Source organism: Erithacus rubecula (assembly GCF_903797595.1).
Source record: "Erithacus rubecula genome assembly, chromosome: 6".
Lineage (NCBI taxonomy): Eukaryota > Metazoa > Chordata > Aves > Passeriformes > Muscicapidae > Erithacus > Erithacus rubecula.
Window position 1 is genome coordinate 1,666,028 of NC_136688.1, and position 23,282 is coordinate 1,689,309.

Below are 23,282 nucleotides of genomic sequence, written 5' to 3' on the forward strand. Positions count from 1 at the left end.
TGGGTATCAGTACTGCAGCACACCAAAAGGCCCCAGTGCCTACCTGGGATCTCTCATTTTAGGGGCTGCTCTGACCTTCAGTCACAGAAAGTCCCTGTCCTGGAGGTTTTGCAACTTAGCTGAAAGATGGATGAGTAAGGACAGCCCTTAGGAGAAGTGACTCAGCCAGGGCTCACAGGGGAAGTCTTGATATCAAAGACATTGGAGATGTTAGCTGAAGGAACCAGAGGGAAGGTTCCAGCAGGACAAATGAGCTTGCAATCATCTTATTGAGAACACATAGAATCTTGCTCCACTGAAGGACAACACATTAAAAAACTTTTAAGGCAGTATCTTCCCTCAAAGGAATCAGACAACAGGTCTAAAAGTGCTCACAGCACCCCTGGGAAGACTGAAGGGAGCAAAGGAAACCCATGGGGAGCTGCTGACACTCTTCCCACCTCAACCTGCCTCCTCTTAAAGTGTTCAAAAAGGCAATTGGGTCAAGTCTCAAAAGACCTGGCTCTTCTGCTCTGCACAAATGCCACATCAAGCATGCTGCCCTGCTGCCCTGTCATTCCTATGAACACTTACAACACAAGTAACAAGCCTCTAAATTTAGGACAACTACTCATGCTCAATGCAAACTGTCTTGGAGTAGGTGCCAGAGGGCTGAAAGCCCTATATATATATAAACAAACTTCTACATTAAATGGTTATTTAAATTAAGATTATAATAGGCTAGGTTATTCTGCAGCTGCAGAACCAGCAGTAGAAGCATAAGCTAATAGAGAGACAGTAAAATGGCCTGCATATGATCATGCTGGTGTATAAAAAAGTGCACCTTGGATGTTACTGGACAAATGTAAGTGGCTGCTCATTGCAAGTAATGTTCCTTTCCAAGTGCCACCTGAGAAATCATGTAGTCATATGTTAAACTGATGCAATTCTAAATATTTTTAAATCCACTTTCCTCTTGATCTGTTCTCTGTACCAGGTTTTATGAAACTACAGCTTCAGAGACATGCAGCATCAGCTGGAGAGAGAAGACAACTTTGCTGAGCTTTTGGAACTCTGGCAGATGGGAGAGAGAGCAAGGAAAACAATTAAGAACTTACATAAATCACTTCTTTTCAATAATCTGTGGTGGGCAACAAAAAGGCAGAGCCAGCTGACAGTGACAGACAGACCAACCCTTCGAACTGGAAGGACATACTGTGGAGAAAATAAGTGGTGCAAATCCTTCTCTTGGGTACTCTGCTAAGAGGTTGAGTAAAAAAGTTCCCCCCCTCCCATTTTATAATAATCACCATGTACAAAGTGATAATTAAAAACAACCAACCAAGAAGCCCAAGGGGAAGTTAAGGGCTGGATTCTATCTCACTCAGTAGGAATGAGGTAGAACACTGAGCTGAAGTCCTGGGGCCTGAAAGGGACCATTCATTCCCCAATGAAACCAGGGCTCTTGGCTCTCTGCTTTCTCTGCTGAAAGAAAGGGGTGCCAGTGACCCTGCTGGGAGGAAAAAGCATCATTTCAGGCCAAATTGCAGCAGTACCTCACCAGAGCAATGCTCAACCCACCACAGAGCTGTTCCTGTTGGATGCCCTAAAGTGTGTAGTCCTGGGGTGGTGCTGGCTCATTGCAGCCAAACCAGAGGCTGCACAGGGGAAGGTCACTGACAGCTCAGGTCACTGCTGTGCCCACAGTGGACTCCTGGCAGCCCTGCCCTGGGGCTAGCATGGAGAGTGGCTTGGTGAGATGTTCTGTCAGCTGCCACTACTTCCTCCTGGATTGCTGGGGATCTTTTCTGCTCTCCTGGATTGCAGGGGACATTTTCTGCTCTCTCCATCCCTGTCTACCAGCTCAGGGGGCCAGCTGTCCTATGGATATTTAGTTTTACTGGTAAAGACTGAGACAAAGAAGGCATTAAGCACCTCAGTCTTATCATTGGCCTTCATTGCTGTTTCCTCTGCATCCAATAAAGGATGGGAATTCTTTCTAGTCTTCTTTTTTGTTGTTGGCATATTTATTAAAACACTTTGTATTACCTTTCACAGCACTGGCCAGATTGAGCTCTAGCTGAGCCTTTCTAGTTTTCTCTCTGCATGACCTAGCAATGTCTTTTTACTCTTCCTGAGTCACCTGCCTCTTCTTCCAAATGTTGCAAATCCTTTTTTTGTCCCCCTTGGTTCCTGCAAAAGCTCCCTATTCTACTAGGCCAGTCTTCTTTCCCACTGGTTCATCTTTTGGCACATAGGGACATTCTGCATCTTGAAAATTTCCTTTTTAATCAGGTCTGGGGGGCAGCAGCCCTGCTAGGCTCTCTGACCAGCTGTGTCAGAAGAAATCTTCCACACAGTCCATGAATCTCCTAGACTGTCTTCTCTCTGCTGTGTCAAGCTTCCAGCAGACATCCAACAAGTCTCCCACAAGAACAAGGGCTGGCAATCATGAAGCAGCTGCTTATAGACCAATTCATCTGTCTCTTCATCCTGGTTGGGTGGTCTGTAACACACTCCCCCCAGGGTGTCTGCCTTTTTAGCCTTCCCCCTAATTCTCACCCACAGGCACTCAACCTTATCCTCACAACCCTTGAGCTCTCAGTCCTAACAGACAGTGACTGTCTTTCCTTCCTTGACTGTCCCTCCTGAAGAGCATATCCACTGCAGCACTCCAGTCATGGCAGTCATCCCACCACGTTTCCATGATGGTGCCTACGTCACAGCTTTGCTGCTGCCACACTCCCTCACAGCTTCTTGTGCACCTCCTCACTGGCAGAGCGTGGGAAACTGCAAAGTCCTTGATTTAGAGTGAGCAGTACCTAGCAGCAACAAAGATATCAGCATCTTATCAACATTGTTCTCTTACAAATTCAAAACAAATTCAAAAGCACTGTACCAGCTACTAGGAAGATTAAGTCTATCCCAGACAAAGCCACAACATTGGCTAAAATGGAAAAAACCTCCTGTCTTGGTGTATACCAAGCATTCCACAGCTTTGAGCCAGGATGAGCTAAGCAGTGTCCCTTCCTGCTCCTGAAACAAAGGAAAAAGGAGGTGGGGAGGGAAATCATCATCTCTGGGCAGCATCTGAGGTACCCCAGCAGGTATTCATCTTCTCCCAGATTTTTTTTGGTTTTTTTCTCCCCCCTGCAATACGTGTTTGAGGAATTGCACATGGGCACCCCTGCAGATCCTCACCCATTCCATCTCCTAACCCCACATACCACTCACAGAGCTTTCATTAAAACATTGAGCTCTCCTGAGCACAGGCTCTAAGAAAGTAGAAATTAAGTTTATCTGCTTCAACCTGCTGCAGCAGGTTTGTGTGCATCCCTGGTCACTCCATAGAGATTTCAGATTTGTTTTCCTTCTGTGCCTCCCAGGAGGTCCAGGTTCTCAGCAGAGATGCAAGCCAAAACTCACCATCTCTGCTGGAGTCTGGGGACTTGGTCCCCTGCCAGATGCAGCAAGAGGACACATTATTACAAGTACATATACATTTTGGTTCCCTTTCCTTGGGTTTCCTTGTCCCTTTGATTAACAACTTCATCTTCTCAATAGTACTTCTGCACAGGCCAAGAACAGTCCAGGCTTTTCAAGCCCAAGATTACTAGGTAGAAACAGCAAACAGGTAAAATAAGAAGAGGGAGTAGGAGCAGGCAGGACACCTGCATCTCACCCCGTTACTTGTAGAAAATCTGACCAAAACACTGTAAGCACATCAACAGCTTTCCAGTAGCATTCTTCCTGCTCCTCCTCTGAGCTTGTGCTCACCACAAAGAGCACAACCTGTAATCAGTGAAGAAGGGAGAAGAAGAGAAGAAATGCAGAAAGTCTTCTGTGCATGCATAGTGGTCTTGGCTGACAAAAGCCCCCAAAATGCTTAACTCACTAGTTTTAGAATCAGTGTGGGAGTTTACTATCCCACATGCAGAACTACTGGAACAGATCTACACGTCACCATCCTGGACTCACAGAATGCATCACTCCAGAATGGTGGAGCACAAACCATAACCTGCAGCTTCTGTGAAAAAAGGAAGCAAAAAAAACCCAAAAAACCCAAACAAAACCAAAACAGAGCCTCCAAACACCTGGCAGCAAACACCCTGGCAGCATTCTATGGGACCTAGCTAAATGCTGTGCATGGCAAGACCCAGAACAGTGAAAGGAACCAAGTGCTGCAGCAAATGAAATTACTTCCAACTGTTTTTGTCCTTTTACAAGATCCTTGCTCTTTTGCAGTCTCAAATACGAGCAGTGCAAGAATACACTAGCAACGTCCTCTGCCTCAAAATCACCAGGGGGAAATAGGGTAGACAATGAAGCAGAATTACTAGCAGTACCTAGATTATAACCTGATTGGAGCAGAGTTCAAGCGTGGGTTGCTAAAGTTTATTTCTGTAAATTTCCGCCTCCTAGTCTGTGTCATATTTCGCTGATTCATTCTACAAATCCTTTTCTACCGACAGAGTAGAGCATAGGAAATATCCAGGGCTGGTTGTTTAGTAAACCTGCACTGAAAGTTCCCTTCCATCTACTGTGCCTGCTGCTAATTCCCTTCACAGCTCTGCTCATTAACAAAAACACAACACAATAAAAGAGAACCGCACACATACACACCTCGCCCAAATTTCATCCATACTCGCTGGTCCTGAGTCAGCACCAGTGATTAACTGTTGCCATGCATTGAGGAGGACACGGTTATTAAATTAATAGGGCTGCTTAACCTGGCTACAAATATACATAAGTTCTTTGTGCCTTAGTGAGCTAATAAGGCATGTGCTAATTACATTAATTCAAACAAGCCCAGCATGCCCCGAGGGCAAAGGGAGAGAAGGGTGCAGCAAACCCAGGCTGTTTCATAATAGCTGTGAGAGAGCGGAAAGTACTTGCCTTGACACAGCTTTTGGAGAAGCACGGGAGCGCTGTGGCTGCCACCCTACGGCTCACTCAGCCCAGCTGCTGCCTGGTTCATGTGCAAAATCCCTGCTCATTCACCCAGCCCTTGGTGCAATGACAGGCACAGGGTACTCTCTCTGAAGAGCCAGTTTATCTCTTACTCTGTGGCACAGAGTACTGCAAGCCTTTGGGATGATGATGCTTTGGGACTGTGAGTCTGGAACCCTGCTGGCAGCCCCCTTCCCACAGTACCACATGGCACTGGCAGCCTCAAGCCCTGGAGCAGCACCAAGGGCTGCAGGTCACCCATCATCCAGCCATGTGATGCTCCTCGTACAATCCCATCTCCTCCCCATCCCCAAAGACAGCTCAGCCAGACAGGCAGCATGCACAGTCTGCAGTGGGACCTTAACCAAGTTAGGCAATCCCAACACACTCCCTAAATCTATCTGGCAATGGAGGCAGGCAGAAATACAGCTGGACCACGTCAAAATGGCAACAGAGCCTTCATAAACAGAACAGGCTGCAGTAGGGAGAAGCAACAGTCCAGCAGGCAAGACAAGGTTCAGTTATGCTCAGAGAGGAGCATCCCATCTCTCCAGCCCAAGGGTAAGCAAATCCCTAACCTCTGTCACCTCTAGAGAGGAAAGCTCAGCATCAGCTGAGTTCACACTGAGGAGTCTGCTAGGAACTGTTACCACTTCCTGGCATGCAAGGGAAGGAAAGGAAGAGAAGAGGAAGTTGGTCATATTTCTTGGCACCTCCAAGGACACAAGCTCACCAAGTGCTTTCTGGAGGATGTGCTTTTCCTGTAAGCACTAGGGGACTGTGCTGGAGCAAAGCAAAGGTGTTAGCTTTTTTTTCCTCTCTTCCCACTTCTTCCTATGCTGCATGTATCTAGTGGTACACAGGGCTATTCCTACCAGATATGAAAAAGCCACCACCTTCCTCTAGCTGGTATGCTATGTAAATTTTAAGTGTTATAAAGGCATGATGCATCAAAGGTCTCTCTGCATCAGACAGAATCTACAACCAGGCACCAGGTGAGAGCCAGTGCTGTGGAAGAGCAGCACAACCCTTTTTTTCTGCACAAAGAGGTACTGGTACAGGATTGATGAAGTCTTGACAGTGTGTTGGCAGAGAAGGTGCAAATATTTTCATGAAGGGAACAGTACCAGGGATTTTTAGCCCCTGGAAAATGCCACATGATTTACTTTCCCAGCAAATACTGGTTATTCAACCACTTGTCCAGCCTAACTTCAGACTACAGCTCTTCCCTTACCCAGCAATTCAAAGAACTCATTTTGGACCAGGCCTATTCCCAGGTCATGTGTAGCTGTGAAAACACAAATGCTTATGTTGACATAAGCAGAGAGAGGCAGGAGTGGAAGCAGGGCTGTTCCTCTTGGCAATGGCCTGCAGCAGCCTGCTGAGTGCACTGATAAAGTAAACCAATACACAACAATAAAACAGAACAAGAATCCCTCCAGGGAAGCCTGGGAGATGAGAACTTCTGGGCCCTTAACAAAATTATTTTAAAGGCCTAGTAACCTAGAGCCCTGTGGGTCTGTATGTCAACTGATAGCTGTCACTCAAGAGTCCCAAAGAGGGACTGTTGGGCCTAGCTGGAACTGCAGAGCATCCCACAAACCCCACATCCTGCCCCTGTAGCAAAGCCACAGTGCATGGGAACCAACACTAAAATATTGCAGGTTAATGAAACAGGACCTCAGGGTGTGAAAGGATGGATCCTTCCTGCATCACCCTTTAGAGCCAGGAGCTAGGCTCCACCTAAGGTAAGGTGACAGAGAACCATTGAGCAGGAGGCACCATGTAAGCATGCCCACACTGGTGTACAGGCTGCAAGCTCAGCTACCCAATAGAGCCAAGGCTGTATTTCAGGTGCCTTTTGTACAAGAGACCATGGAGGATTGACAGGATTACAAAAAGACATTTCCCACCCTTCCAAACACTTTGCAACAGCAGGTAGAGACCTCTCTGAAGAACAAAGTTTACCTCATTATTTCTCAGTGCCAAAGGCAGAATTTCACTAATGCTCCCTGTGCACTGAAATGCCACTTAAATGTCAAGTTAGTCAATATTCCTTGCCTTTCAGCCACAGGACACTGCTGTTGCCAGTCCCTTTGCTGTAGGGGTATGTGAACACAACTGCTCCTCTCCTGCACTGCCAACAGCTTTCTTGCCCCCCATCCCAGCTGTTTTGCTCACACCAAAACTATTCAGATCACAGCAAAATGGTTCCTTGCTAAATGCACATCAGCAACACCACATGGGTCATGCTGCTTCTGAAGAGGTTAGCAGCTCCTCCAGGGAAACTCATACACACTCTGACAAAGAGAGGAACTGTCAACCACCACTTATGGCTCAGGAATTTGTGGCATAAACCATTCACCAGCTCCCTGCTCACCCAGAGTGCTGTGAATCAGCAGGCTGCAAGGCAGGCAAGGTATTCCCGGCAGCAAGACAATGTATTTTGGAGGCTACAGGCAAATGAAAACACATCCAGTCCTGCTTACCTAAACAGAGTGCAGGGAGATGAGTACGGAAAAAGAGGAAAAAGTGAAGTAATCAAACTTGGAAAGTCATTCTCTGAACATCAGATGTCTCACCTGGCTACTCCATATGCATAGTGCAATGCTGCTACCTGACAGATGTATCCACAAGAATGTACCCAACACATCCTCACAGAAGCAATTCATCTTGCATTGCTTAAGAATAAGACCTGTTTTCCAAATGAAAAACACTCCTGAAGAGCACCTCACAACTCTGCTCTAAACAGCAGGCAGCAGTAGACACAAGGAATGTCATGCCACTGAGCAGTGGAACAGGCACATTGCCTTGGAATACAAGCAACAGTTTGGCAATGCAGGAGCTAGACACACTGCTCTGCTCCAGAGGGACTTGGACAAGGACTTCTGGGCACAATCCACAACCCAGCTGCAGTCAGCTGTGACCACTGACATGGGAACCTGCCTGCCCCAGAGCAGAGCCCACTCAGGACATGATGCAGCACCCTGGGAGAAACAAGATCTCCCTCCCCTGCAAGAGCAGTAATGTCCTCGGGGAGGGGAAGAGGGGAGGCTGCCCACAGCAGCCAGCTCTGCCAGAGCTCATCAGGGTTCCCAACCATGACATGCAAACTCTTTCCCATGACCTTTCAAACTGCCAGCAAGTTTGCCAGCTCACATGTATGCACAGGTGTGTCCAAACAGCACATGCCCTTTACCACAGCAGATCCATTTGTTTCCAGCTCCACACCACCTCAGTTTGCACTGACGCAGGCCACTGCACCTGCACTAGGGACAACCCAGTGTCAGATGACCCCACAGCATCTTCAGGCCCTCCTACAACCTCAGCTGTGTGCCAAGCAAGGGCTCACAAGCTGCACAGCAGCTCTGCAGCCTCTCTGCCACAAGCTGACTCGGTGTGTCTGCAAGCTGCCCATGGCTCAGCAGAGCAGCCTGACGAGCGGGCACAGCTGAACTCAGCACAGGGAGAACGGGAGCCTGCTCTGCACGGGGCCCTGGCAGAGGCAGGGAGGCTGAGTCAGCCGTGTGCAGGTGCCTGCAGAGCGCAGGAGGCCGTGGTGCAGCCTGCTCAGCCTCCCGAGCTGCCAGGGAACACGCTGCACGCGCCCACACAGCTCGGCACAGACCTGCCATTTCTTCCCCCATCCCAAAGCCAAATGCAGACCATCTGGTGAAGCATTTCTGCAAATCATCGCTCTTTCGGGGAGGGCCGGGGGCTGAGTTTAGTTGTTTATATAGTGTCTGGCATTTCTGCAGTGCTTATCACTTCAGTACCCAAGCTATTTCCTTCAAGCTCTCCATTAGTTTTGAAGAACCAGTGTGAGGCACCAGTAAATGAATCTACATTGTAAGTTCCCACAAAAAATAAAAAAGGGCATCAAAAAGACGACAGCTGCTCAGGTCATGCACATATTTAGCTACTAATAAAGCAATTGGGATAGTTCAGGAGAAAGGGCTTGGGCCAAGACAGTGAATTTTATGTCCTTTAAAAAAACTACTACACTTACAAAATAGCCTTCATAAACAATGTGCTCCTGTTGCCTTATAGAGAAGAGCTTGTCTTGCTCAGGGCATGGAAAAGGAAGCTGGTACCGCTATCTTTGAGAAAGCCAGCACAAACTGAAAAAAGGAGATGAAACACCTAGAAGAAGAGACCATTTATTAGATCAGATCATGCTTTCAGCTGCCACAGACATTGTGTATAAGTGGCAAACCCCTGGAGTGCTGCTGTTCCCATTGGATTGTAAGGGATAGGATCAGAGACATCTTATTGCTTACCCCAGGTCACGCTCTAAATCTGTAGAATTTAGAGAAGGAGACAGCAGCACCCAAATTCACAGTAAGCCCTTCACACAGCCTGTCCCTAAAATAACATTTCTTTATTTTATAAATCCCTACCTATCACAGAGCAAAGAGAACAGCACTGAATAAGGCACCAAACATGCTCCCAGTAGGCACATGGCCTTGAAGAACATGTTTCCATCCCATCAGACCCATCAGGTGAGAGGGAACTGCCCTTTTCTCAAAGTGTGCAGGCAGCACACCCATTAAGGACAGTAAGGTGTCAGACACCACAGTGACAAGGACAGAGATGCAGCAGCAGTAACAGTGAAGATGGGCTGGCCCAGACTAAGCACAGCACACAATGAAGTCACAGCTTCATTCCAGGCACTTAGCCACACAAAAGCCAGCACTGTCCGGCTCAGCACCCTCACACCACACAGCACAAACCCCTGTCAAAGCAAAAAGGCTTCACTGAAAGCTGCAGTTGAATTCAGAAACGAAGGATCATGGCTACTGGACTTCTTTCTGGCTTGATCCAAACCAATTGCTCACTTGCACAGCATCCCACTCTTACTAAAATCATTTGCTAAAAGTCCCGTATTTTGTGCTCTAATTAAAAAAGAAAAGTACATAACTCTTCTCCCAAACACCTCCTCCAAGCCAGTTACTCACTCAGTGCAGAAGCATCACTGTCCTATATAAGGGGGGAAGATTTCCTTCTCCTTCCCTCTCTCCACCCTGTCCACAAAGCTCCTCATAGCTGGATTATCTCTTAAACTGAGAGCAGGAGCTCAAAACACATAGTCAAAACTCCAGGTGGGGCAGGCACAGTCTTTGATGTGACTTAGTCATCTCCAGCTCCTCAAATTCATACTATTTGGGGAAACTTAGCTGGGTCAAAACAAACTTCTCTCCTCCTGGCTTCTGGATAATGCCTCAGACACAAGAAAAAAAAAAATCCAGACAGCTCTCCTGATATGCCATACACCAGCATCAGTGCCAAAGGAAGGCACAGGAAGGTTTGACATGATGCAGTCACCCACCCACAATGGGATTACAAAAATGAGAACAAGTACTGGTTACAAAAAAGTTTAACAAAATAAAATAAGGCTGCATTCCTGTGAGCAGCTCACCACAGGCTGAACTAAATTAAGATCAACAGTGACCCCATACATTAAATAAACAGCAAACCATCATATTCCTTCTGATACAAAACAAGCACTGCTGTCCAGGTGCCTCTCCCTTCCCCAAGCATATAATCTCCATGTACACAGCCCACCTACAGTAGAAAATGTTCAAAGCTTTTGTATTTGCAGATGTGTAAGAGGAAACTGCCAGACAGAAATCCAAACCACCCAGAGTGACAGGGTATTTTCATTAGGTTTGTCTGGGATTTTGCCTTGTTTCCTAAAGCTTTTGTACCTCCTGTTACTTTATCTTCACAATAACTCGAACTACTGCAAGGTTAAATACTGCAAGGTTAAAGCAACATCCCAGTTTGGTATTGGACAGCTCAACCCACCTCCTCCTTCCTGCTATCTGTGTGCTGGAAGGCAAACAGAAGAGGACAAGAAAAAAAAATATTTATCTGCTGTTAGGATTAGCTGGAGCAACACAGTGTTAGCTCTAGCAAGCTGCCACTGTTAGCTGGATATGGCCAAGTGACAGTCCCCAAACCAAGCAGGTACAGCCAGAGGATTCAGCCTTGCTGAAGGAGGATGGCTTCATTAAACCATGGTGCCAGAGGAGCTGAAACACAGTGCCTGTCAGACCTCAGACACCTCTCTGGCAGAAAACAGTCACATCCCTGCTGTCTCACTGTAGACAGACAACTATCTCCAGCAAGGCTGGAATGCATGCAGCCATTTGTGAGGAATGCACCGTGGAACACTGTCATGGTGTTGAACATGTTCAAGAGTAACAAAAACTGCCTACACTGCTTAGGACAGGCAGCACCTCTCGCTCATTTGCCATGCTAAGTAATTGACAATTCCATCTCTCCCAACCTGTAGTAGTGCAGAGGTTTGGTCACTTCTAAGAGAGCCTGAATATGCAAACATGGGAATTTAAAGAAGGCTTTTGCATTTCCTGAAAACACAGTTAAGGATTTAGGAGAATGCATCATGGATTTAAAAGGAATAATTACCAGTCCTTATGTACCTGCAGTAGCAGAAGGCAGAATGCTGTGAACAGGCAGATCTTCCCCATCCTGCACTGTTGCTGTAGAAGGAGCAGTAAATTGGTCCCACACTGTACTGCAGATTTTAACAGGAGAGCAGAGGCAGCTGGGAGAAAGACATATCCAACTGGAAGCCTAACAGGGCATTAACAAACTTGTAAGTGACAGGCTAAACAGGCTGTGGGACCAGACTCTTCCTGTTGCTCAAGGGCTCCTACATGATGTTCAAACTCAGCTGTGTAAATTAAATTTGCTCCACTGTCTGCCAGAGCTGTATCAACTTACTCAAGTAAAGGGTGAAGGTGCTCAGCTCTGGGACACTACTGATGGGCCACAGGGACATCACTGACAGGCCATCAGCAGTGTAGAAATTTCATTCTATGGAAAAACAAAGAAAAAAACCCCAACCAAGCAAACAAAAAACCCCAAAACAACAATAACAACAAAAAAAAGCAACAAAACAAGGGAAGAAAAAAACAATGTGAAAAAGGAAAGGGAAAGGTAGGCTTAGGAAGAAGTACTTCTCTGTTCTGAAACAGCCTAGAAAAGGGGAAAACTGTAGAAACTCCCTTCACAGGGAATCAGCATCCTATCATAACACACATGAACTGCAGCACTCAGGATCTTTTGTCCCAGCCACTCTAAACCTGGTTTGGTTACACATCATCTCCCCAGCCTAGGCTTTCCTAACAACGGAACAAAAATATTTTGAAATTTTCCAACCCTTTTCCTTTCCCCTTGGAGCCTAGTTCAAAGCTGTTTTATGTCATTCTGACAGAACAATATGATTTTAGGCAGATAAACCCAGCTCATTAAGAGATACACCCTGTGCAAGACATCTTGCTGGCACTGGAAAGTTGGCAGTGCAAAAGATTTGCAGTTCCCTGCCTGCAAGTGTGACCAGGGATTAAGTGACAAAAGCAAGCATCATGTGGAACAAGGCAGACCTGCTGCTAGTCAGCACCAGGGGACATGAATCCCTCTGCAGTTATGGTCAATGCTGCTGTACTTTTCTTCCCATTGCACAAACCTTTCATCCCTCAGATTTCACAAGGACATCCCACCTTCCAGTAGCTACTGTGAATTGAGCAATTACCCTCCAGCAGCATTTCATTTCTGCAGTGGGGTAAGTCCAGAGGCTTGCCAGCATCTGTAAAACAAACCCAAGGCCTGACCCTTTGTAGGATTGGAGAGGGAGACCAGACATACTTACTCCACACCCAGATACTTCTTGCTGAGGAAGAAGGAACCCATCAGTCACCCATCTTACAGCCTCCTGGCTGCAGATTTTTCAGGTAAAAATCCAGAGTGTGTTAAGGAAACTTTCCTGCATGACCTCCCAGGAGCCACTCTGGCAGTCACACTCCCCCCATTGCAAGACTTTCACTGCTGGGACCCAAGTCCCTTCACAGAGGGTGGCTCCAGTGACCCCTGGGTGCCCCTCTTGGCGCCCTCCACACCCCACACTCACAGACAGACAGGGTTTCCTTACTGGCTCAGCCCTGGGTTTCCCACAGCAGTCTCAGATATCTGGATCCTCTAAGTAATTTAATCGTGGTGCAGTGACACAAAAACAGCTTGACCTGATGCCTCTGGGGAGGGATCCCTAACAAAAGCATTCCTGGGCTTTTATACTCCTACAGTTTGTGCACCCAGATGGTCTGGGGTCTTCTTGCTGAGTCATCAGCTCCTGCTGTATCCCTGTGCCCTTTGCTGTCCAAAGGGTCAGCACCAGGTGACAGCCCCTTTCCTGGGGCTCCTGACATTTCCTCCTCCTGGGCATGAACTGTAGTTCACGCTGCAGATGCACACCCAGCTATCAACACTGGGTGTATTCCTCAGGAAGAGCCAAAGATATTTAACTATTTTCACAGCACTGCATGGTCAACACACACCCTGTAACAATGATGTTCCCTAGATTGGGCTTTAACCTTCAAGGAAAAGCTGGTCTCATGGGAATCTGCAGAACTGGGCCCTTGGTCAGGGATGTTGACTCTAGACACAGATTTTATTCTAGCTAAACACAGCACAACATTTACTCACCTGGAAACAAAGCTGCCCTACTCGGGAAATTTCTCCCTCCTACTATTTCACAACTCTCAGGATGACAACAGTTATGCAAGAACAGCTGTAGAGGCACATGAAATGCTTACAGCTTCTAAGCAAGACTTTCCCCAAATCTCCCTTATCAGAGCACAGCTCCAAATCCTGTGGCTCCCAGGTTTCAAGGCACACCAACCAGCAGTCACTGTGCCACCATCCCTTCTCTCCCTCCCTTCACACCTCTGCCCTGCCAGAGACCTACAAGAAAAAACATGATGCACAAGCAAGCAGGGAGCTGCTTCCACACAGACATGCTGCTGTCACCTTGGCCAGCCAGGTAGGTATTTTCCCCATTTTACCCACAAAATTTAAATCTTGGCAGGAAAAGGGGAGCAAATGGCCTTGACAGGCTGTCAGTGATTTCTACCTTTTAGTAACTTAATCCAGCACACTACCCCTTCCCAAAACAGCAGCAGGAAGATGCTCAATGTGCTCTGGCATCCCAGTAAGACATTAACAAGATTGCTGGGCATCAAACAGGACTGCAGACTTTCCTTCAGAGCAGAGCAGGGCTTCAGTTTACAACACAGATTTGATCCCTTTTCCATCTCAGCCATCCATCTGTGCCAGAGATCACCACCACCCTCAAAATATAACCCTGCTTACTACGACAGGCACTCGGGCAACAGATGAGCCCAAGGGCACAGCACCAGGAGAAAAACTGCACCTGTATGAACAACTGCAAGTAGCAGCACGCAGTTAAAAATCCTACAGGCAAGACATTCAAAGGGGTAAACCCTCATTAAATCCTGGTGTTTATTTTCTGAGGAAGAGGTTAGAGGAACTCCTCCTATTAAACCTTGCCTACTCCTTTGTTTATAACAGCCTGCAAAGCAAAACAGAAGACAAGAAGACAACCACCACCCGTGTCCTCCACAATACATCCTTATCAGTACCACTCTAGTTCAGCTGCCTTTTGCTTGGCACTGCCAAAAACTGAGTTCTTGAGAAGCAAAGCCACAGTTACTTGCAGTGATCAAAATCACTGCAGATACCATCCCAACAGCAGCAGCACAAAGTCAGATCCTAACAGCAGCGAGACAGGCAGAGATTTAACATACTATGGTAAAAAAACCCACTATTTAACTATAAACATCTAATAGCTAAAAGACATTAGGCCAAATAAACATAGCTGGGATCCTGCCCTGACACCTGGCAAGGTGTATAAACTAAAAGCTGAGAAGCCTTGCAGGAAAGAGGCTGGGGCACTGGAAAATCCAATTTCCACAACTTCACCATCACCCAGCAGCTGCAGAGGGTGCAGCAAGAAGAGAGGATGCTTGGGGTTCAATTCCCAGGGTGACCTTGAGGAAATCCCACAGTCAGTTCGCATTTCCACTTTCCCCATCCACTGCATGAAGAGCACAATAACCTTGACCTACCTCAAAGAGGCAAGGATCTGGCTTAGGAGAGTCTGGAAGGAGCTCAGAGGGGCTTAGATGCAGGACCTGCGCTGCAAGCGGGGCGGTCAGGGAATCCTAGGAATCGCCCCAGCAATCAGAAGCCCGGAGAAACTCTGAAATCGCTTTCGAGATAAAAAGCTGCAGCTGCGGGGCACTGGAGGCTCGGCGGAGCCGCACACGTGTCGCCAGCGCTTTCCCCGGCGCGGGCAGGGCAGGGCAAGGCGCGCCGCGGCTGCAGCCCCGCGCCCGGCGGGCACAGCCCCGCACCGCAGCAAGCGGGACCGGCCCGGCCCCACGGGGCACAGGGACCGGCCGGGGAGCAGGGGAGGGACTGGAAGGTACAAACCCCCAGGGTGAGGAGGGAAGCGGCGGCGGGCACGGGGAGCCCGCAGCTCTCTGGGGCGGGGTACACGGGGAGCCCGCAGTCCTCCGGGGCGAGGGGACGGCTCTGCGGGGCCCGGGGGTGCAGCAAGGGCGGCGGCGCACCCCGGGATGAGGGGCCGGGGGAGCGGCGGCGGGGCCGGTGCGGCAGGAGCCAGGCCGGGGTACGAGAGCTGCATCCCGGCGGCAGGAGGGGTGTCGGCACCCCCGGCGGCGCCTCCGGACGGCCGGGGAAGGGCCGTGCCCACACTTACCGGGCGGCGGCGGCGGCTCCCGCCGGGGCCGGGGACGGTGCGGCGCGGGGTGCGGAGCTCCTGGCGCGGCGCGGCCCGGCCCGGCTCAGCTCTGCCCCCTCCGGCCGCGCTCGGCACAGGAACCGCCGCCGCCCGGCCCTCCCCGCCGGGGCGGCCGCCGCGTCCCCATGGCAACGGGGCCGGGGCGCCGGGATCGCCGCCGCCTCCCCCGAGAGCCCCGCCGGGCCCCGGGCACCCCCGGCCCGCCCGCAGCCTGCCCGCGCACGGCAGAGCGACGGAGGGGCGCGAATAATGTGTCTGTCGGCCGGACCCGAGGGAACGGCCTGAGGCTGACAGCAGGTTTAGATTGGGCATTAGGAAAAGGTTCTTCACCCAGAGGGTGCCTGGGCACTGCAACAGGCTCCAGGGAAGGGTCACAACACCAAGCCTGACAGAGCACAAGAAGCGTTTGGATAATGTTCTCAGGCATATGGTGTGACTCCTGGGGTGTCCTGTGCAGGAACAGGAGCTGGATTCCGTGATCCTTGTGGGTCCCTTCCAACTCAGTTTATTCTGTGATTCTGTCATTCCCTTCAGGATACCAGGCCTGCTGTGCCCGTTGGATCACCATGCTGTGCTGCCTGCTACCTCTCAGGAAAGCCACCATACCACTGGCAGGCATTGATTTTTGGGGTTAGCAGGCTCCACTGTGGACCTAGAGTTCTCAGGAGCATTATGGGACCTAAGTCCTTGCTGAGACAAAATATCCACAGAGGCTGCTTTATCAGAACTTGGAAATTAAGTATGAAAGTGAGCAGAACAGCAGCAGCCAGACATCTCTGTGCCTCTTGGGATGACCAAGTTCTTTGTGGCAAGGCACTGAGACAGGTTGCCCAGAGAAGCTGTGGATGCCCCATCCCCAGCAGTATTCAAGGCTGGACAGGGCTCTGAGCAACCTGGTCTAGAGAAAGGTGTCCTCTAGAGGAGGTTAGAATGAGGTCTCTTCCAAACCAAACCATTCTGTGATTCTGTAACATCCACAGGTGTGATACTGCCCAGGAAAGAGGGGAATATCTCCAGGGGAGTACATCTCTAAGAGCCTCCCTCATTGCTGTCATACACCAGGCCCCAGGTGTGTGTGGGATTACCAGCTTGTACCAAGGGCCCATGGAAGCCAGCAGAGCATCAGTGCACAGTTATCCTGTGCAATGATTCAGAGGTGACTAGAAAAGAGGATGCTCCCAGGAGTGTGTAGGGCTAATGAGGACATTGTGCACACAGGAGAGTGACAATTATATGGAGTCACAGTGAACAGCCCAGAAACATCACAGTTGTTCAGACACCTGAAAACAAGAGGAGGTTGTTACCACAGTCAGGGACCTGGAACCCAAGGTGAGAAGATATAAACCAGAGGCCAGTAAAGCATCAGATGTCAGTGCTAATGAGCTGGCCACAGGTGAAATGGGGATCAGTTTTTCTCATGCGCTTTTCAACCTGGGCTGAGCAAAACGAGAAGATGAGGAAGTGGAAGCTCCCTCCAGAAGGGTGGTGCCTGGCAAAGGAAGGAGACCTGTGTGCTGTGGCCATTTTATGGGTGTATATTGGATGAGCATCCAGCACAAGAGAAAAATGCAAGTGCAGTGGGCAGGGAGATGCCAGAATGGTCTATCCAACCCCACAGTCTTATCTCCATCATGCCCTTGGAAAAACAGGCAGCAAGGCCTGGATTGCAGGCAGACTGCTGTGGTGAGCACTGCTGTGGGAATTCCCAGTTTGGGGAACAATAAAACAGTGTGGGGGAATTGTAGTCTTCTCACTCCCCAGCTGCAAAACTGCTTCCCACCCTTCTCCTTGGTGGTGGCATATCCCCACTCTGCCCTGTTTTGTGAAGGCATCAGTGGGTTTCACTGTGCTGTAGCCTCTCAGTGAAAAGCTGAACTGAACTCAGTGTGACTCGAGGTATAGATGTTACTGTTTATCACAGCATAGATGTGCTGGCAGGACATTACCATCCCCTGGCAAAGAAGATGTTAACACTGTCCATCTTTGTGCTGCCTCTCAGGAGGACTGCAAGCACACATTTTTATTTTTGGATCTGCTGCAGTAGAACAACTGCTCTTTGTAACCTGCATGGCACAAAGGACCTGTTTCTTCCGGCAGCATTTAAGAGACGGGATAAAAAAAAGCAGAGGAAGAAAGTTTGCATTCAGCGAGTGCCAGGTTGTCAAGGTTTCCTCTGCTCTCAGACCTGAAATTTTTTTCTCCTGACAGACACAAAAGAGATTGAAAGCTGTTTGGTACAAAATGGAGCTTCAAAAGCAGCACTGTCTGTGTCTGATACAAGGTGAAGAGCACAGCGCAGGGTCCCCTGTACAAGGCAACGTTGTTGTCATCATGGCGCTCATAAGAGCGTTATACCAGGTCTGTGCTGGGCTTGTCGCAAAGCTTGTCCTGTGAGAATCTCCAAATCCTGCACTGCCTTCAGCCTGCCTCCCAGAGGGGCCATGGGCTGCTTCAGCCCTACAAGGACATGGGTCAAGTTCAGTCTGCTGCAAAGAAAGCTCTTCACGAGGTCTCACTTTTCAGTTTCCTTCCCCATTTGTAATTTTTTCTGTTAATAAATTGTGGACTGCCAGTGAAATCCCCGAGTGCCTGATGAGTGTGGTTATTAAACCAACGCTTGAAAAAGTAAAATTGGGCAAGCTTGGTCACTGCTCTCTTGGCCTGGTGGGCATTCTGGACATGATTCTCAGAGCCCTGGCAGACAATTTAACTGATAAATATTGAAGAGGCAGTAATGTAATTAGCACCAGTCAACATCATTTTCTGGAAAAATCAATCCCAACCAAGCCTGATCTTGTTCTCCACTGAGACCACGGGATGTGTTGCCAAAGGTAACAGCACAGAGATGTTAGGAGATGCATACAGGGTATAGTCGAACAGAACGAGTAAAATTAACAGATTCACAGCTGGCCATCAGCTTGGATGGCAGGAAGCACCCAGATACCACTGACCCAGCAGATCTGGTTTCATTTTCTGTGCAGACACTTGACATTACAGAAGTGAGAGAGGATGTGGATGCAGCTGGAGAGTGTGAGAAGGGGACAGCTTAACCCCAAATCCATCTCTGTTGTCCCCAAAAGCTCAAAGCTGCAAAACCACACTGCTGAACCCAGTGTATGTGGTCTGTCTGTACTCCATGCCCATTATTCCTTGAAAAGAGGCTGCAGACATCTTCTTAGTAGCTATTTGATTCAAATGCTGAACAATTAGTGAAAATAAAGTCCCTGATACTCAAAGCACAAAAGTGTGTGGGGAAAAAAAAAAAAGTCACATTTTATTCCTTTTTTAAGTTACTTTTAAAGCAACTGGGTTAAGCCTGTCATTCTAATGAGTAATATGTCATGAGCTGGCTTAAACAATGGCCCAGCTTGTGCAACATGTCCTGCAGGGCTGGCAGCCTCCAGTGAGCACCAGCATCTCACAGTGCCCAGTACCTGTGAGGCTCCACCTTGGGGCTGTCTGACACCTGGCAGCCCATTCCCTGCCTGTCCCCAGCATGTGCCACAGCAGCAGTTCCTCTGCTCCCTTGGCAGCCAACACAGGCTCCCACACTCAGCACAGACAGCACAAGGGAAAGCAATCTCATGCCCTCCATGCTTATCTCCAGGATAAAACAGCAAGGCACTTTTGTTTATTGAGTGCCGATGAATGGCGCTGTCTTGGCTGTGAGATTGGCCTCCAGATCCCACTCTGGGCACAGCTGCTGGCAGGGAGCCTGCAGCTGCAGCCACCTCTTGCCTTGGGAGCCTTTCAGCAGGGCATTCCCCTCAACCCAGGGAGAAAATGACCCACAGCACCCCACTATATGCATCTGTCTCCATGCAGAGGTAGCATCATATTTCTGGGGAACTGATCACTCTTTTCCCCTGGGGAAAAGGGCCAGGAGTGCAGATGGGTGCCACGGAATGCAGTTTGCTCCAGAATTTTTCAGTATTCCTTACCCTCCACAGCTTGTTTGTTTGTTTCCCCTCTCACCAGGTGACAAACAAACAACTGTGTGGAATCTGCATTGGCTGTTTCTTGGGGGCAGAAAGTTGAGATGGCTCTGTGCTGCCAGGATGGAGGATGAAGTGGATGCTGAGGACACTGTCACCTTGCCACACATGAAACAGCTGCACCTCAGGGAGAGTCACAGTTCCCAGGCTTGCTGCCTCACCAAGAGCTGCAGCCAGCTCCTCCAGGGCCATGATATTTTAGGACCCCAAAAAGCTGATGGATCCATTTGTGACTGCCTCTGCCTTCCAGCCACCACTTGTGCACTGCAGTTGTCACAAAATAGTCTGCTTAAACAGCAGGATTTTCTTTACTGCGCCCAGATTGCAAAGAAATTGTCTCTTGTAAGGGACTTTTGAGGGGGAGACACCATGTGTTCTTGCTCCTTTCAATGCATCAGTATGAAAGCCTCACCAGGACTGTCACTCAGCCTGGTGCTCCTGCAACACATGAAGGCAGTGCAGACACCAGGAGCAGAAACTTGCATTGTTGAGAGGGAGAAGATACAATCAATATCACAAGCTATGCTTGTTCTCAGCCCTGGCCTTGGGGAGATGCTAAGAATAACAAGGATTTCCATTCTTTTCCAGCCTGGAGGGAAAAAACCCAGAAACATTTGGGTTTGCTGCTTCCAGAGACAATGAAATCTTCAGAGGATGTGGCTGAAGAAGCAGCAAGGTGAAGAGTCATACCTAAGTTCCTGTTGTGCCCCAGCTATCCTGTTACTACCTCCCTCATCCAGTTTTCCTGTCCTGCTTCTCACTGTAATCTAAAGCTTCTCTCCATCAGCCCAACAAAGCTGCCCAACAAAGCAAAATTAAAAGCCTAACCAGCCAGGCTCATCAGCCAGGTCTCTTCTTCACATGATAGGGAGAGATGGGTGACCCCACAGAGGCTGCAGCCACCCTCTGCAAAAATCCTACTCTCTTCAGGGTGTGCAGATTTGCTGCAGATTCCAGATTTCTAAACCTGGTGATGCTAACCACCATCAGAAAACCAGGCCTGGCCTGTGGCAGAAACCTGGCACAGACAGTGTGGCTGGGACATATCTGGGGTTACTCAGATCACTGTGTGATGATCCTGCTCATACCCAAAGCTTTAGGTTCTTACTGTTGCCTTGGAACCTTGTTGCCACACATGGGCCTGCCCTGGTACTTCATTTGATCAGGAAAAAGGTTTCCTGCATAAGAATGGAAAACTCAAATAATTTCTTAAGCTATTTGAAGGGTCTTTTAGAAATTCCAAGCTTTACTCTTGCTGCTTCAAGCAGGGTTGTAGAAGCATGGAAACTTAAGACACCTTGGCAGCTAAGAGATGATGAATATTATCTTGCTGTTTCCCCAGGTCACTCACTAAATGTCTGCAGACAGCCTCCCTTAAGTTCTGTGTCCTGTTAGCTTAACCAAACCTGCCCAGCTTCATGGAATCACACAATGGTTTGGATTAGAAGGGACTTTAAAGATCCAACTCACCCAGCATGGGCAGGAACACCTTCTAGCTGACCAGGCTGCTCTGGGTTGTGCTCTATCTATCTTCCCTGGCCTCCTGCAGGTGACCTTGCAGGGCCCCAAGATGTGGCTCCACCAGGTGACCCAGCATAGGGGACTTCGTGTACTCAGCCTGAGAGGCAATGAAAACAGGGCAGAGCTGATGTTTTCAAGCTTGACATGTCCAGATTAGAAATCCTGTCTCCCCGTTTGAGCAGAGCTTCCTGGTTTGTTTTGGGTCACCACTGAAATTCTCAGCCCAGGAGTGAAGCTCAGCCACATGGCTCTGAGGAGAGGTTCAAGCAACATTTGCCTCCTCTGACCCTTTCAACTATGGTCTCCTCTTATCCACAGGGCATCAGCAGAAACACAATCTCCAGCCATCCTGCTTTTCTAGAGAAAGCAGATAGGGATGTCAGATCAGCTTCCTCTGCCTGCTCTGTTTCTCCACATGCTCAGCTGCTGCTTCTGATTCAACCCTTGCCTGAGAAAGGCAGCCCCAAATCTCATGGTCCTTCCATGTGGGAATGCATTCAGCTTTCTGTATTTGCTTTTTAGAGCATTTGTTTCCTCACCAAATAAATCAATCACTTTCTGAACACAACATTTATGTTTTGTCCTCAAACATCTCACAGCAGAGAGTCAGCAGTAGAGCTACACATAGTGGGAGAAAAAAGTACCCACTTTTGCTGATTTGCAGGTGATACTGGACTATTTCGTTTGGTGCCACCTAGTTGAGAAACAGTGGATGGCAACCATGTATTCACAGTCTTCATTCTTTCCCAGGAGATGTAATACTTTCTGTAAGAAAAGAGTTTAAAATGCTCTCAGTACTCATCTCTGAGCATCCCTCATGGCCCTTGCACATTTTCCTGTTCTACCATCTCCTGTCTGGAAAAGATAAGAACTGCACTGGTGTTCAATGAGCAAACCAAGCAGAAGGATTTTAGCTCCAGCCTCCCAAAACTAACTTCTGGATGGGTTCAACCTAGTGCAAGGCAGGAAGAATAAAGGCATGGTCATATTGCCCACCCAGTTTCTACATTTCTCAGTCACTGAATTCTTTCAAGGAAGCTGGAAACTGGAACAAGGGTCAAACTCTCCTCATGGATTTTCAAGGCACAGATTTAAAGAAAAATGGTGCTTTAAGGATAAGCAGTTTATTTCTGCAGAGTTCAGGAAATGTACAGACACTTAACTGCAGAGAATGCTGTTTCCTTCCTTTTAACAATAGCAACTGATAAGCATGGTGGGCTCACTTTGACACAGCCCTGGGCTGGGGCTCTGATGCACCAGTGACTGGAACTCCCACTCCCTTTTCTAGTGAAAGCTACTCTTGCTTTAAAGGCTGAAAACATGGGATGATCCTACCTTGGGAGGGAAACAGTGAATTTAAGGGCCATCATGTTTTCTTTCTCTTTTTTAAAAAAACAACAGTATGACACTGTCAAGTATGGACATAAATGTGACACAAGCCACAGGAAATCCAACAAACTGGGTGTCTTCTAACACTCTTTCAGTTTTGGCATCAAGCTCAGTAGGTTCATGGCTGAACCATCCAGTCCTCAGTGCACCTCAGTGCACAGCAATCCCCTTCCCTTATCAGAGCAATCCTGTGGATGTGCTGAGTTTTACAGTACTGGTGGCTGCCCACAGTAAACAGAGAAGCTGAACACAGGCCCTGTAGTCTCTCTTATTTTTGTATTTCAGTCAGGTCTTTTACTGGGAATTATACAGCATTTTACTCCCAGGACTGTGTAAACAGTTTAACCCCCTGCAGAACATAATCAGGCTTTCCCTTGTATTTTTTATGGAATTAATAAACTGATTTGAGCTTTGCCTGGGCTTTCATTTCTCAGTGCTTTTTTTTTAAATTAATATCTATAGGAGCTGGAAGCATCTTACCTGGATCTGTAAGAAGAAACTAAAAGTGGTATGTAGGAAACACCCAGGTCATTTTGCTGAGGATTTGCAAGTTTACAAAGTAGAAAAGGGTTTATGAAGTAGAAAAGGGTTTAATTATGAGAGTTAAAGAGCTATAAATGTTACAACGAAAAAAGAAGGAGAAAAAAAAGTTGCTACTCCCAAAAAATTTATTGTTTTACTTTTAAAAATTTTTGCAAGTAGGCTTTTCCTAGTAAAAACTTATTTGGGAGAATTTTGGACACATTAGGATCATGCACAGTAAAAACAATAAAATCTGCCAGATCATCTGTAGGACACTG

The 23,282-nt window shown here is 48.2% G+C and overlaps 1 protein-coding gene across 4 annotated transcripts in view; it reads right to left on the minus strand.

Annotated features, from left to right (window-relative positions):
- The window catches only part of SLC25A22 (solute carrier family 25 member 22), a 50,673-nt gene extending 35,009 nt beyond the window's left edge, over positions 1-15,664 (minus strand). The window contains exon 1 of one of the 4 annotated variants that reach the window (XM_079307753.1): positions 15,536-15,664. The gene's annotated coding sequence lies outside the window, so the exon portion shown is untranslated. Of the gene's footprint in view, positions 1-14,879; positions 15,291-15,535 lie in introns of those variants that run through there. The other 3 variants (XM_079307757.1, XM_079307756.1, XM_079307754.1) reach the window with 3 other exon arrangements.
- Between the last annotated feature and the right edge of the window lie 7,618 nt (positions 15,665-23,282).